General features: G+C 45.7%; 1 protein-coding gene and 1 pseudogene across 2 annotated transcripts in view; one reads left to right on the plus strand and one right to left on the minus strand.

Moving 5' to 3' along the window:
- LOC139279437 (potassium voltage-gated channel subfamily KQT member 1) overlaps nt 1-14,485 on the minus strand; it is an 838,442-nt gene that overhangs the window by 369,083 nt on the left and 454,874 nt on the right. The window lies entirely within an intron of this gene.
- On the plus strand, nt 2,364-2,595 carry LOC139280372 (U2 spliceosomal RNA; annotated as a pseudogene).

Here is a 14,485-nt window from a genome sequence, read left to right on the forward strand (position 1 = left end):
TGGCTATCTCGTTTTATACCACCACACCTGATTTAACTTTTGCCCTAAGCTCTGGAATTCCCTCCCTAAACCTCTGCGCCTCTCTACCTCTCTCTCCTCCTTTAAGACACTCCTTAAAACCTAACTCTGTGACCAAGCTTTGGTCACATTTCCTAATATCTCCTAATGTGGCTCATTGTCAAATGTTTTCTGATAATGCTCCTGTGAAGCGCCTTGGAATGTTTTACTAAGTTAAAGATGCTATACAAATGCAAGTTGTTGCTGATCGGGTGGGGTGTAAAACATGCAGCCGATCCAATCCAGTCAGAGTCCCACCGGCCCAGTCAGGTTGATCTTTTGCCCGCGGACATCACTTCCTTTAGAAGGTAAAACATTACAGTGCTCTCGAGTTTTTCTCTAAAGCTTGGTTGGTAAGCTCACTGCCCAGGATGGAACTGAACCAAGCCGGGCAGCAAAGTCCCACGGTCAATGCCATTCTGGGCTCACGGTCGGTGTGGCAATAGGAATGCTACAATTGACCCATGTACCCCGAGAAACAAAATCAGCGATCACTTTGAGTGCCTGTACCCTCTAAGTTTCCCAGGTCTCAAATCTCCTGTGGCCGAGGAGGCAGGTGGATGAGATGACGGGGCTAGGGAGGGTCCGGAGAGGTAGGGTGCTGGGGGTGGTTGAGTAGGCGGAAGAGGTTTCTCTCCATGCTACACTTGAGGAGCCTGTTAAAAAGTGCATGAGAGTAGTCTGAAGACAATTCTCCCACTCTCTGGGATGTTCCTTGCCACATGGCAGTGATCAGAAACGCAACAGAGTGGAGACTGAATCTGCTCCAATCGCTCCGTGGTATGGTATAACCCCACAGTGGCATCGTGCCACCTGTCAGTACTACAGTCCTATGATACAAAAGGTAAATTTATTGCTTGTACTTTTACAATATTCCTCAACTGCTCTGCAAGCATAACTGGTCTGACAGTTCGAGGATGATGTAAGCATGAGCCCCTGTCAAATTATAACACTCCACTGCTAGTGTACAGTCACATGTACCCAGTCCAATCCCGATTCCTCGCCGCTGGTGTACAGTCACATGTACCCTGCCCAATCCCGATTCCTCACTGCCAGTGTACAGTCACATGTAAATCCCAATTCCTTGCTGCTGGTGTATAGCTGTGTGCAGCCCACCCGGTCCTGTCTCTTTGTTGCAGGTTTCTGGTTGCCGGAGTCTGAACAGGCCCAGTTCCAGAGCCTGTATCTTTAAAGAGGCTTTTGTAGATTGGTGTTTCTTTTAACAGAGAAAAAAAATTACAATTTACAAAAGCAGATAGACAAAGTGTTCAAAGACATTGGAATGTTCTACTCCTACTGGGCACATCAACCCTGCATTACACACAACCAAAATGTTAATGACTGTCGTCACCAGCCAGGACAAGAAGCCAGGAATATTTTGCTTGAAGCAATTCAATAATCGCTTGTGCTAATCAGCAAACATAATAGTTGTAGGCCGCAGTATGAAATGATTTACATCCCCAACAATCTGACGTTTATACTCATAGCCTGAATACGCTAATATGAAGCAAGCAGCAGCCAAATCACCCACGTTCTGCTTTAGCGCACACAATACTAAATTAGGATTTACGTTTCGAACAAAGTTTTATGCGTTTACTCTAAAATATGTTATTATGAGGAACACAGGAGGCAATTCAGGCCCGGATTAATTTACAATAGTGCTAAGCATGTTGACTAACAAAGGGTCACTTGTGTAGCTTAAAGCAGTCATACAATCCTCTTTCAGCAGGCTCATTATCTTTACAAATTGCCTTAAGTAGTTAACAGCCCCTAGTTGTGCAGCTATTACATACAGTAAGATCACTTCTTAGAAACAAATCTTTTTGAGATACAATTCAATTCTTATTACCACTCTGCAACCCTGGTCCAGGTCTCAACACAGACCAGGTATCAAACCTGGGGCCTGCCATTTTAATAGCATGGGAATAAGTGCAGTTATTTTGCAGTACCACCAATGGTATACCACTTGGTATGGGAGGACCTACAGTACTTATGCAGAATGAGGATGTATCTGTGCGGTGGAGGTGGAGAATTTAAATGGAAATTAGTCACAACTCAGAAGGGACGGCAAGAGGAGAAGTGTTACGTTCTGTATATTTTGAGAAACCGAATGACAGCTCAATCTGAATGGCTGCTTTGGTTTCTCTCTGTTCCAGCCCAACATTCAGCCTGAGTAATCCTACTCCCTGCGTAACCATCTCATCACATAGATACATCTCCCTACAGCAAAAGAGAATCCCATTGGATCAGAATTCTTCAGTCTTCCCCATCCTAGGTGGGATATTTGCCAGCATTAGTGAATGATTAGCGCTTCTCGGCCTTTTGGCTAAGATCATGCATAACTAACCTGACCAGCCACCATGACCTCCGGGTGGTTTCTCCCTGGTCAGGAAGGTATATGCTTGCATTTTTGGAAACAGGAGGTGGGTGGGGTGGGTTGACCCATCCACCTCCACGGAGGTGTGTGGGGGACCTGACCCATCCACCTCCATGGCACGAACCTGGTATTACAGTACTTCCAGGAACGGTGCAGTGGCTCTAGGCCTTTTGGCTAAGAGCATTGGCGCAGAGTGATCCTTGGCATGTGCAAGGTGACCTCTGGCGTTTGTGATTTGACAAAGAATTGGAACGATTGGCTACGAATTTATTTAAAAAAAAAAAAAAATTAGTGAATGATTAGCCTGGGTATCAAGCGGGGAAGCATTAGCAAAATGGAAAAAATAAAACCCTTTAATCCTGGAAGGTTGTGGGTTCATGTCCCATTCCAGGGACTTGAGCACATAAATCTAGGCTGACACTTTAGTGCAGTGCTGAGGGAGCGCTGCACTGTCAGAGGTGCCGCCTTTCAGATGACTCGTTAAACTGAGGCCCCGCCTGTTCTCTCAGGTGGTGTAAAAGATCCCATGGCACTATTTCGAAGAAGAGCAGGGGAGTTGTCCTTCCTGGCCAATTTTTATCACTCAATCAACATAAAAACATTTTATCTGGTCATTATCACTTTGTTGTTTGTGGGAGCTTGCTGTGCACAAATTGCCCACATTACAACAGTGACTACACTCCAAAAGCATTTCATTGGCTCCAAAGCGCTTTGAGACATCCGGTGGTCGTGAAAGGCGCTATATAAATGCAAGTCTTTCTTTTTCTTTGTAAGAATGCTCTTTACATGCCATGTGTGAGATACACAATTTATATAACTTCACCGTAAAAAATTCATTTCTGATGAGCTAGTATACCCAGCATTTATAAAGAGGATTTTCTGCACAACATATTACTAAAACATACACATGCCTCTTGCATTAACACATCCTTTACCATCTTTTAAGTCTTTTTTTCGGCCTAACTTTCTTGTTTCAAAGTTCTGCAGTCAACTCTGGCAAATTCAGCAGCCAACAAAAAATAAATCCTTTTTTTTTCTTTTAACACATGAGCCAACAGCCCATCTGAAAGTAAAGGCAGACGTAAAGAGATGGGGGGAGAGAGGGCGAGGAGAAGGGGTGTTGGGGGGAGGGTGGGGGGTTGATTTCTTTTTGGTTTTCTTTAGCTTCAGAGTCAACAGAGTAGGGTCAGAGGTCACTGGGCAGATAAAAAGAGAACATAAAGGGAGTTGGTGGGGAAAGAAATCCTTTCGAATTGGCGGCAAGCTTTTCACACACATTAATTAGCAAGTCTATGTGTAACCAGCCAACAATAAAGGGGGGAAAAAAAGAGAAGGCCACGAGGAAAAGGCTGCCTCAGTGAAGAGTCTTCTCGTTGTCCACAAAACAATTAGTATCCAACTGCAAGACAAATGGTTGAGCAATAAGCCACACCTGCAAATACTGTACTGGTAACAACCACAACAACAACTTGTATTTATATAGCACCTTTAATGCAGTAAAGTTTCCAAAAGCGCTTCACAGGAGTGTTATAAGACAAAACAAATAAATTTGACACCGAGCCACATGAGAAGAAATTACAGTAGATACCAAAAGCTTGGTCAAAGAGGTCGGTTTTAAGGAGCGTCTTAAAGGAGGAAAGAGAGGTGGGGAGGTTTAGAGAGGGAGTTCCAGAACTTAGGGCCCAGGCAGCTGAAGGCACGGCCACCAATGGTTGAGCGATTATAATCAGGGATGCTCAAGAGGGCAGAATTGGAGGAACACAAATATCACGGGGGATTGTGAGGCTGGAGGAGATTACAGACACAGGGAGGGGTGAGGCCATGGAGGGATTTGTAAACAAGGATGAGAATTTTGAATCCAGGCGTTGCTTAACCAAGTGCCAATGTAGGTCAGCGAGCAGAAGATGGATGAGTGGGACTCAGTTAGAGTTAGGACATAGGCTGCCGAGTTTTGGATGATCTCAAATTTACGTAGGTAGAATGTGGGAGGCCAACCAGGAATACGTTGGAATAGTCAAGTCTAGAGGTAACAAAGGCATGGACGAGGGTTTCAGCAGCAGATGAGCTGAGACAGGGACAGAGACGGGCGATGTTACGAAGGTGGAAATAGTCGGTTTTAATTATGCCGTGGATATGCGATCCGAAGCTAATTTCAAGGTCAAATATGATACCTAGGTTGCGAACAGTCTGGTTAAGCCTCAAACAATGCTAGGGAGAGGGATGGAGTCTGTGGCTAGTGAACGCAGTTTGTGGCGGGGACCAAAGAAAATGGCTTTGGTCTTCCAATATTTAATTGAAGAAAATTTCTGCTCCTCCAGTACTGGATGTTGGACAAGAGTCTGACAATGAAGAAACCATGGAGGGGTCGAGTGAAGTGGTGGGGAGGTAGACCTGGGTGTCATCAACGTACATGTGGAAACTGATGCCATGTTTTCGGTTGATGTCACCAAGGGGCAGCATATAGATGAGAAATTGGAGGGGCCAAGAATAGCTCCTTGGGGAAACCAGAGGTAACGATGTGGGAGTGGGAAGAGAAGCTATTGCAGGAGATTTTCTGGCTACTATTAGATAGATAAGAATGGAACCAGGCGAGTGCTGTCCCACCCAGCTGGACATTGGTGGAGAGGGTTGGAGGAGGATAGAGTGGTCAACCTTGTCAAAGGCAGCAGACAGGTCCAGAAGGACGAGGAGGGATAGTTTACCTTTGTCAGTCACAAAGGATGTCATTTGTGACTTTGATGAGAGCCGTTTTGGTACTGTGGCAGGAGTGGAAACCGGATTGAAGGGATTCATTAATGACAGGAAGGCAGATTGAGAGACAAGACTAAAAGCTGAGGTCATTGAGCCCAACTGTCTGGAACAGCACGTATGGGCAGCATATTTTTATTTAATCTTTCTATATTCATTCCTCATTACACTATCATTCTTCTCCTCTTCCCCTCTCGCCCACCCAATGGCTGCCATAGACATTTTACTGAATTAAATTACCTAGGATTCAAGCAGTTGCTGTTTAGATACGGAGCATGTGGTATTCAATAACCTGCTTGATGTAGTTACCAAAAAATATAAAAAGGAGACTTAAAACTGCCATTGGCTGTAAAGCACTTTGGGACATCCTGTAGCTGTGAAAGGTGCTGTATAAATGCAAGTCCTTCTTTCCTTTTCTTCATTGGCACCAGCTTGACAAGCATACAATATAGGCCAACACTTCACTCAGCACAATACTGAGGGTGTGCTGCACTGCCGGGACTGCTGTCTTTCAGATGAGTCACTAAAGTGAGGCCCCTTCTACCCTCTCATTACAACAGTGACTACACTCGAAAAATACTTCATTGGCTGTAAAGCACTTTGAGACGTCCGGTGGTCGTGAAAGGTGCTATATAAATCCAAGTCTTCCTTTCTTTCTCAGGTGGATGCAAACAATTCATGGCACTATTCAAAGAAGAGCAGAGGAGTTCTCCCAGTGCCTTGGACAAAATTTATCCCTCAACCAATACAACAAGAACTTGCATTTATATAACGCCTTAAGCGTAGAAAAATGATCCAAGGTACTTCACAGGCATAATCAGACAAAAAACTGACACCGATCCTCATAAGGAGATATTAGGACAGGTGACTAAAATCTTGGTCAAAGAAAAGATTTAAAGAACATCTTAAAGGAGGAGAGAGAGGTAGAGGCAGAGAGATTTAGGGAGGGAATTCCAAAGCTTAGGGCCTAGGGAACAGAAGGCATGGCCGCCAATTGTGGGGCGAAGGAAATGGGGGATGCATAAGAGGCCAGAGGTGGAGGAACATAGAGATCTCAGAGGCTTGTAGGACTGGAGGAGGTTATAGAGATAGGGAGGAGCGAGACCATGGAGGGATGAGAATTTTAAAATTGAGGCATTGCTGTACCCGGAGCCAATGTAGGTCAGCGAGCACGGGGTTGATGGGACTTGATGCACGTTAGGATACAGGCAGCAGAATTCAAATTTATAGAGGGTAGATGATGGGAGGCCAGTCAGGAGAGCATTAAAATAGTCTAGTCTGGAACAATCAAAAGCATAGATAACTGTTTCAGCAGCAGAAGAGCTGAGGCAGGGATGGAGGTGGGCACTATTATGGAGATTAAAGTAGGCGGTCACGATGATGCAAAATATCTTGGGGGTCAGCAGACGCGTTCGGTGGTGGGTCGGGTGGGAAAATATATATATTTTTTAAATGGGTCGGGATCCCGCTGTCAACCCGCCACCACGTGCCTTTCCCAAATGTCGGGTCTGTCAGCACTGAGCAGACCCGACACAAAGCGGCACGGAGGCAATTCAGGTCATTATGACCATGATATAAAAGCTTCCATCTCACAGCTATTCACTTTCCAAGCTCAGAAGTGTTGCTTAATGCATTTGAAAGAGAGAATGAGATTTATGCAGGTTGCAAATGTTCGTAGTAAGCTCTCTATCCAGTATCACCTCATTGGAAATACCTCTCTCACAACTGACAGATCGCTTCAGTCATCTCTAATTCACCTGGCATCTATCCAGACCTGGGTCAAGCAGGGCTGCGTCATTGCCCCAACCCTTTTCTCAATCTTCCTCGCTGTCATGCTCCACCTCACAGTCGACAAGCTCCCCGCTGGAGTGAAACTAAACTACAGAACCAGTGGGGACCTGTTCAACCTTCGCCGTCTCCAGGCCAGGTCCAAGACAACCCCAACCTCTGTCGGCGAGCTACAGTATGCGGATGATGCCTGCGTCTGCGCACATACAGAGGCTGAACTCCAGGATATAGTCGACGTATTTACTGAGGCGTACGAAAGCATGGGCCTTACGCTAAACATCCGTAAGACAAAGGTCCTCCACCAACCTGTCCTCGCCGCACAGCACTGCCCCCCAGTCATCAAGATCCACGGCGTGGCCCTGGACAACGTGGACCACTTCCCATATCTCGGGAGCCTCCTATCAACAAGAGCAGACATCGATGATGAGATCCAACACCGCCTCCAATGCGCCAGTGCAGCCTTTGGCTGCCTGAGGAAAGGAGTGTTGGAAGACCAGGCCCTCAAAACTGCCACCAAGCTCATGGTCTACGGGACTGTAGTAATACCCGCCCTCCTGTATGGCTCAGAAACATGGATCATGTACAGTAGACACCTCAAGTCGCTGGAGAAATTCCACCAACGATGTTTCCACAAGATCCTTGAAATCCCCTGGGAGGACAGACGCAAAGTTAGCGTCCTCGACCAGGCCAACATCCCCAGCATTGAAGCACTGACCACGCTTGATCAGCTCCGCTGGGTAGGCCACATAGTCCGCATTCCAGACACGAGACTCCCAAAATAAGCGCTCTACTCGGAACTCCTTCATGACAAACGAGCCAAAGGTGGGCAGCGGAAACGTTACAAGAACACCCTCAAAGCCTCCCTGATAAAGGGCAACATCCCCACTGACACCTGGGAGTCCCTGGCCAAAGACTGCCCTAAGTGGAGGAAGTGCATCCGGGAGGGCACTGAGCACCTCGAGTCTCGTCGCCGAGAACATGCAGAAATCAAGCGCAGGCAGCAGAAAGAGTGTGCGGCAAACCAGTCCCACCCACCCTTTCCCTCAACAACTATCTGTCCCACCTGTGACAGAGACTGTGATTCTCGTATTGGACTGTACAGCCACCTAAGAACATGTTAAGCATGGAAGCAAAGCTTCCTCGATTCCGATGGACTGCCTATGATTACATCAGTGCCCTTGAAACGATCTTACCTTGGTCTTCAGAATCCCACTACGATCAGCCCCAACACTAGCAGCACCAGGCACACCAGCTGCAACAACAACAACACCAACCTTCTCTGCAATCACCTGATGCTGCACAGGACAGAGGGCATCAGCACCTGACCACAATGCTGCCCCAGATGCCAGGTATGGCCTCACCATGGCCAGATTTATTTCATTTGACACTGTACATCCTGGCTACGACATAATGCGGCAGGTTGGCACTACCCCACACCAACACCATAAAGTATCGCTGCATTGCCCAAGCTATTTCTTTTACACTCATCAGCATTGCGGGAGGTACCGCAAAACTCTCCATTCACTGCAACTCACGAAGCCACTTCCAAAGGTGCACACAGATCTATCCAAGAACGCAAAGTTCTTGCGTTGAAGGTCATTTAAAAGTTTCCCCAATGTTTGGGCGCCAGCGCCGACTAACAGCACCAGAATTTTTGGTGCTGGTGTACGGTAAAAAGGTGATTAGGTGCCGTTTCTGGTCATTAAGGCCACTTTCCCCAACAATGTGTTTTTTTAAAACCGCGCGCAGACACATTGAATACCGTTTGAAATATCCATACCTACACTTAAAGAAATCGGCGCTGGCCCGCTCCTATCCCTGGTCGAAGGTCCTCCATGGCTTTTTCTATCAACTAACTGCGCTTTAAAAATAATTTAGCTAAAATAAAACTTACTTTTAAGGCTCCTCCTTGGTTGAGAAAAATGCAGGCAGGCAAATTAAACACAAATCTTCCCCACTCGCCTTTTCTATCGAAGTTCCAAGTGGGTCTAAATTGCCAAAGGTACTCCAAAAATGCAGAGTAGCCACCTTCTAACAAACGGCAGGCAAAATCACCACATCAACAGGAGGCATCCTTCAGCAAGCACCCAGGGCAGCCTTTTCCTGAGCAGATGAACTCCTCTATGCAGCCGACTCAACCCGCTGCTATCCCCGGCCGAAGGTTTTTTTTTTAAACGTGCACGCGCAGTGCATTTTAGGCGCAAACTGTTAGCTCCGCCCCCCCCCCCCCCCGAGATGGCCTCGGGTAGCGCAGCACTACATTTATGTTTTGTTTCAGGGAGACTCTCAGTTTTTTTTTCCAGCGCTGACGGTGGTGAGATAAGCGTGCGTACAGGTAAAGTTAGCGCCATAATTTGTCATTGGGGAAAATAGGGGCCTTGAATAGGTATAACATTTTATGGGGTTTCTAACAGCGATATTTGTTCGGAAAAGGGGAAGTTTTTGTCAGATCAGTGAGTTCACTGATTGCCGGCGCTGGTGGGGGCGAGGGGGGGGGGGGCGGTGGTGCGGGGTGTGGTGGGGGGAGGAGCGTCCACAGCTCAGCCTGCGGAGGAGCAGTGAATGACAGACCGCAACTTCAGGATTTCCGCGTTAGGCTGCGCATGCACTAAATCCGGCAGTTGCGGTCAGTTTCAAAGGCAAAATGATGGCGAGCGCTACCAGTTCCAGGCCAAGTTTTCAGTCCGTGAGAGGTTTTGATCATGTTTTAATCGTGGGTCATGTTTCTTCCCACACCCATCTGAACTCCCTCCCTGTCTATGAACCAAAAACAGTGAGGCAGCAATGATGGCAGCGGATACCCAAGAAAATGCCCTACGCCACTCAAACCGCTCTGTTGTGTGAGCGGAACAGACGCACATGCCCAGACGTACAGGGGCTGTCTCTGGAAGCAGCTGCCTCAAGTTGGGAAGGAGCCAGGAAAGAACATATTGTCCCATTCCAGATACAACAACAGTGGTCATCAGGCGAGCTTGCAAATATTATTCCCAGGCTGTTCACAGGCGTATCCACGAGAGCAATCCTCAATTCTGGGAAACTGGCGTTCAATGCTGGAGGGTTGCCAAACCTAATCAACGTCCTGTTTGACTCTGAGCTGAGCTTCCAGCACCATGGCCGCCATATCCCCTACCTCGGCGGGTCCGTGGTAGGCAACATCGATGGCGAGTCCCAGACTCACTGCTGGTTCCAGCCCGCTGTCCAAAATGATTTTCCTCTGATTGTCCAGCACGTTTCCCGGCCAATTGAAGGAAGCGGGTCTGATGACATCCTTTGATGACGTGTCATCAGCCGGTTTCCTTAAAGGGACCATGTGCAAATTTAGTTTGGCAGTTGTGCTGTCAATGTTCTACAGCACTGAGGTGCTGCAAACACTGACAAGCATTGCGCAGAGGTGCACAGCTTCATCCAGGCTCTGTCATGACTCCCTCCAGATGCTTATGGAGGGACTCACAGCATGTAGGGAGGTACTCTTCCCTTCCAATGGATGGAAGAGACCTCCCCAGAAGACCAATGAAGCCTGGTTGTACATTGCACAGGAGGTCACAAGCAGCTATGTCAGGAGGAGCTGGCTCCAGTGGTACAAACCTTTCAATGATCTCAGCAGATCACAAAACATTACCCAACCTCATCCTGCTGTGCCACTCATCACATCCCCATCACTCTGCCTTCCCTACCCTACTCCTGCATATCCTTACTCACACCAACTTATCTTGCACCTTCACCCATCCCTCTCTATCTACATTATCACTTCCCCATCTCACTAGCCACCCCTCACACTCACCTTCATCCTAGTTCAGTCATACCAACTAATAATACACAAGGGGAGGCACTTTGCTTTCTTGGATAGATTTGTGTGCACTTTTGGAAGTGGCGACAGATTTGTGTGCATTTTTGGAAGTAGCTTCGGGAGTTGCAGTGAATGGTGAGACATAACGGTAACCCCCGCAATGCTGATGAGTGTGAGAGGAATGGTTTGGACAGTGTAGGGATGCTTTATGTTGTTGATGTGGGGTAGTGCCAACCTAGCACATCCTATGGCAGCCAGGGTTTATAGCATCAAATGAAGTAAATCTGGCTACGATGAGTCTCGGGCAGCAATGTGGTTGGGTGCTGATGCCCAGGACCAGTGCTGGGGAAAATAGGGGCCCAAATGAGGTGCAACTGGGCTTTTAATGGCAATCGAAGTAATAACTACTGATAATTCTGGCCCTGAAAATCTAACTTTATATTGGTGGAATGTCAAATTTCTCCATTAAGTTAAAAATGATTAGATTTTAAAATTAATCACATTTTTTTTAAAGTTTATTCATGATATTTCGGATTCTACCTTAACCCAATGTGTATGTCCCAATCTTAATTTCGCTCTCTGTAAATTTTTTTTAAAGTGATTGATTATTAATGCTTTCTACTTCCTGTGTTCCCGGTCTATGAGAATTCTGTAATGTGATTGATTAACAAGCTGTCTAAGCAGCCAATCACTTTAAAAAAAATTTACAGAGAGCGAAATTAAGATTGGGACATACACATTGGGTTAAGGTAGAATCCGAAATATCATGAATAAACTTAAAAAAAAATGTGATTAATTTTAAAATCTAATCATTTTTAACTTAATGGAGAAATTTGACATTCCACCAATATAAAGTTAGACGTTGATTTCCATTGCATGTCAGAAAAGCTGAACTTCTCGCCTCAGATATCACAAGATCTTTGTGGGAAGCTTACTTTGAACGCCTTTGCTTCGCCACTGACTGCAAATTACGGGCAATCATCTGTAACGCTCTCCTTGCCTAACAACAAACTCTAAATGGTCCAAAACGCATAAACCACCTCTCGCACATCAACTGTGTTGTTTATGTTGCTGAAGCTGCCTCACCATCCCCCCCACCCTGCTCCCCCACTGCCCCCACCCAAACAAACTATTTCCCTTCATACCAAATAATTTATTTCCACTCAGCAGTTCTTGACTGTACCAATATCAACACCATTGATGCACTCTCAGCCTGGATCCAACAAAAAGATCTCCGTCTCCCCGCCTATTCACCATTACATTCTTTCCTGTCTTCCGATTGCATCAAAACAGTTATAGGCCTGTCAACTTTCTTGTTCCTTTTGAATTCCAGATACATCTACACGCTCTTCCGCCTGCGTGCATTCTCCCTATGCTGAAAGCAAGCCCCATCTCCACGTCTCCCTTTATAACTAACTCTTTCCCAGGGCTTCTGTACTTCAGAGTTTCACACCAGTGGTTGGCACCTGTGTGCTTTCTTCACCTGATCCAATGTCATGTGATCAAACTTCCAGGAATATGTCCAATGAAAGTTGTCAACCCTAACGTCAATATCAATAAAAAGCAGATTAATAGCAATGACAATTATCTCTCTGCTGTTTGTGGGATCTTGCTGTGTAAAAATTGGCTGTTACATTGCTTACATTGATGGCTTGCATCCAAGGGTCTTAAGAGATGCAGCGGCATGGATTTTGGATGCATTGGTTGTAATTTACCAAAATTCCCTGGATTCTGGGGAAGTCCCAGCAGATTGGAAAACTGCAAATGTAACGTCCCTATTTAAAAAAGGAGGCAGACAAAAAGCAGGAAACTATAGACCAGTTAGCCTAACATCTGTGGTTGGGAAAATGTTGGAGTCCATTATTAAAGAAGCAGTGGCAGGACATTTGGAAAAGCAAAATTCAGTCAGGCAGAGTCAGCATGGATTTATGAAGGGGAAGTCATGTTTGACAAATTTACTGGAATTCTTTGAGGATGTAACAAACATAAAGGGGAACCAGTGGATGAGGTGTATTTGGACTTCCAGAAGGCATTTGACAAGGTGCCACATAAAAGGTTACTGCACAAGATAAAAGTTCATGGGGTTGGGGGTAATATATTAGCGTAGATAGAGGATTGGCTAACTAACAGAAAACAGAGAGTCGGGTTAAATGGTTAATTCTCTGGTTGGCAATCAGTAACTAGTGGGGTGCCACAGGGATCAGTGCTGGGACCCCAACTATTTACAATCTATATTAACGATTTGGAAGAAGGGACCAAGTGTAATGTAGCCAAGTTTGCTGACGATACAAAGATGGGAGGAAAAGCAATGTGTGAGGAGGACATAAAAAATCTGCAAAAGGACATAGGCAGACTAAGTGAATGGACAAAAATTTGGCTGATGGAGTATAATGTTGGAAAGTGTGAGGTCATGCACTTTGGCAGAAAAAAATCAAAGAGCAAGTTATTATTTAAATGGAGAAAGATTGTAAAGTGCTGCAGTACATAGGGACCTGGGGGTATTGTGCATGAAACACAAAAGGATAGTATGCAGGTACAGCAAGTGATCAGGAAGACCAATGGAATCTTGGCCTTTATTGCAAAGGGGATGGAGTATAAAAGCAGGGAAATCTTGCTACAGCTATACAGGGTATTGGTGAGGCCACACCTGGAATATTGCGTGCAGCTTTGGTTTCCATATTTACGAAAGGATATACTTGCTTTGCAGGCAGTTCAGAGAAGGTTCACTAGGTTGATTCCAGAGATGAGGGGGTGGATATGAGGAAAGGTTAAGTAGGTTGGGCCTCTACTCATTGGAATTCAGAAGAAAGAGAGGTGATCTTATCGAAACATCTAAGATTATGAGTGGGCTTGACAAGGTGGATGCAGAAAGGATGTTTCCACTGATGGGGGAGACCAGAACTAGAGGGCATAATCTTAGAATAAGGGGCTGCCCATTTAAAACTGAGATGAGGAAAAATTTCTTCTCTGAGGGTTGTAAATCTGTGGAATTCACTGCCTCAGAGAGCTGTGGAAGCTGGGACATTGAATAAATTTAAGACAGAAATAGACAGTTTCTTAAACGATAAGGGGATAAAGGGTTATGGAGAGTGGGCAGGGAAGTGGAGTTGAGTTCATGATCAGATCAGCCAACATCTTATTGAATGGCAGAGTAGGCTCGAGGGGCCGTATGGGCTACTCATGTTCCTATTTCTTATATTCTTACGTAAAACAACAATGACTGTACTTCAAAAGTAATTGGTTGCAAAGTGTTTGGGGACTTCCTGAGGACATGAAAGGTACTTTATAAATGCAAGTTCTTTCTTTTTTGAAAGTCACATCCTGCTTCACAGGCCAACTTCAAGGTCAGTGGATGCTTCGAACCAATGGTCAGACAGTCACCTTTAATAGGAATAAACATTACAGCTCCTACGTATAGCTGCTTTATGTGATTTACGTCCCTGCAAACTCACAGCATTGATACATCTGCAGCTGTTGAATTGCCAGATTATTACCAGTTAGCATAGAAATGGAGATTTACTGGGAAATAGAGATTCAGCATACATATAGCAAAATGAAAATAAGGAAAACAGGTAATCTATGAGAGAGGGAGACACAATCATATGCTACCCGAGAGACAGTGAGGAGGGAGAGAGAGAGAGAGAGAGAGAGAGAGAGAGATACTCTGATAGACCAAGGACGACAGGTACATCAAGATAGATAATTTGCAAACACATACACACGGATGG

Source organism: Pristiophorus japonicus, chromosome 14, assembly GCF_044704955.1.
Source record: "Pristiophorus japonicus isolate sPriJap1 chromosome 14, sPriJap1.hap1, whole genome shotgun sequence".
Taxonomy (NCBI): Eukaryota; Metazoa; Chordata; class Chondrichthyes; family Pristiophoridae; genus Pristiophorus; species Pristiophorus japonicus.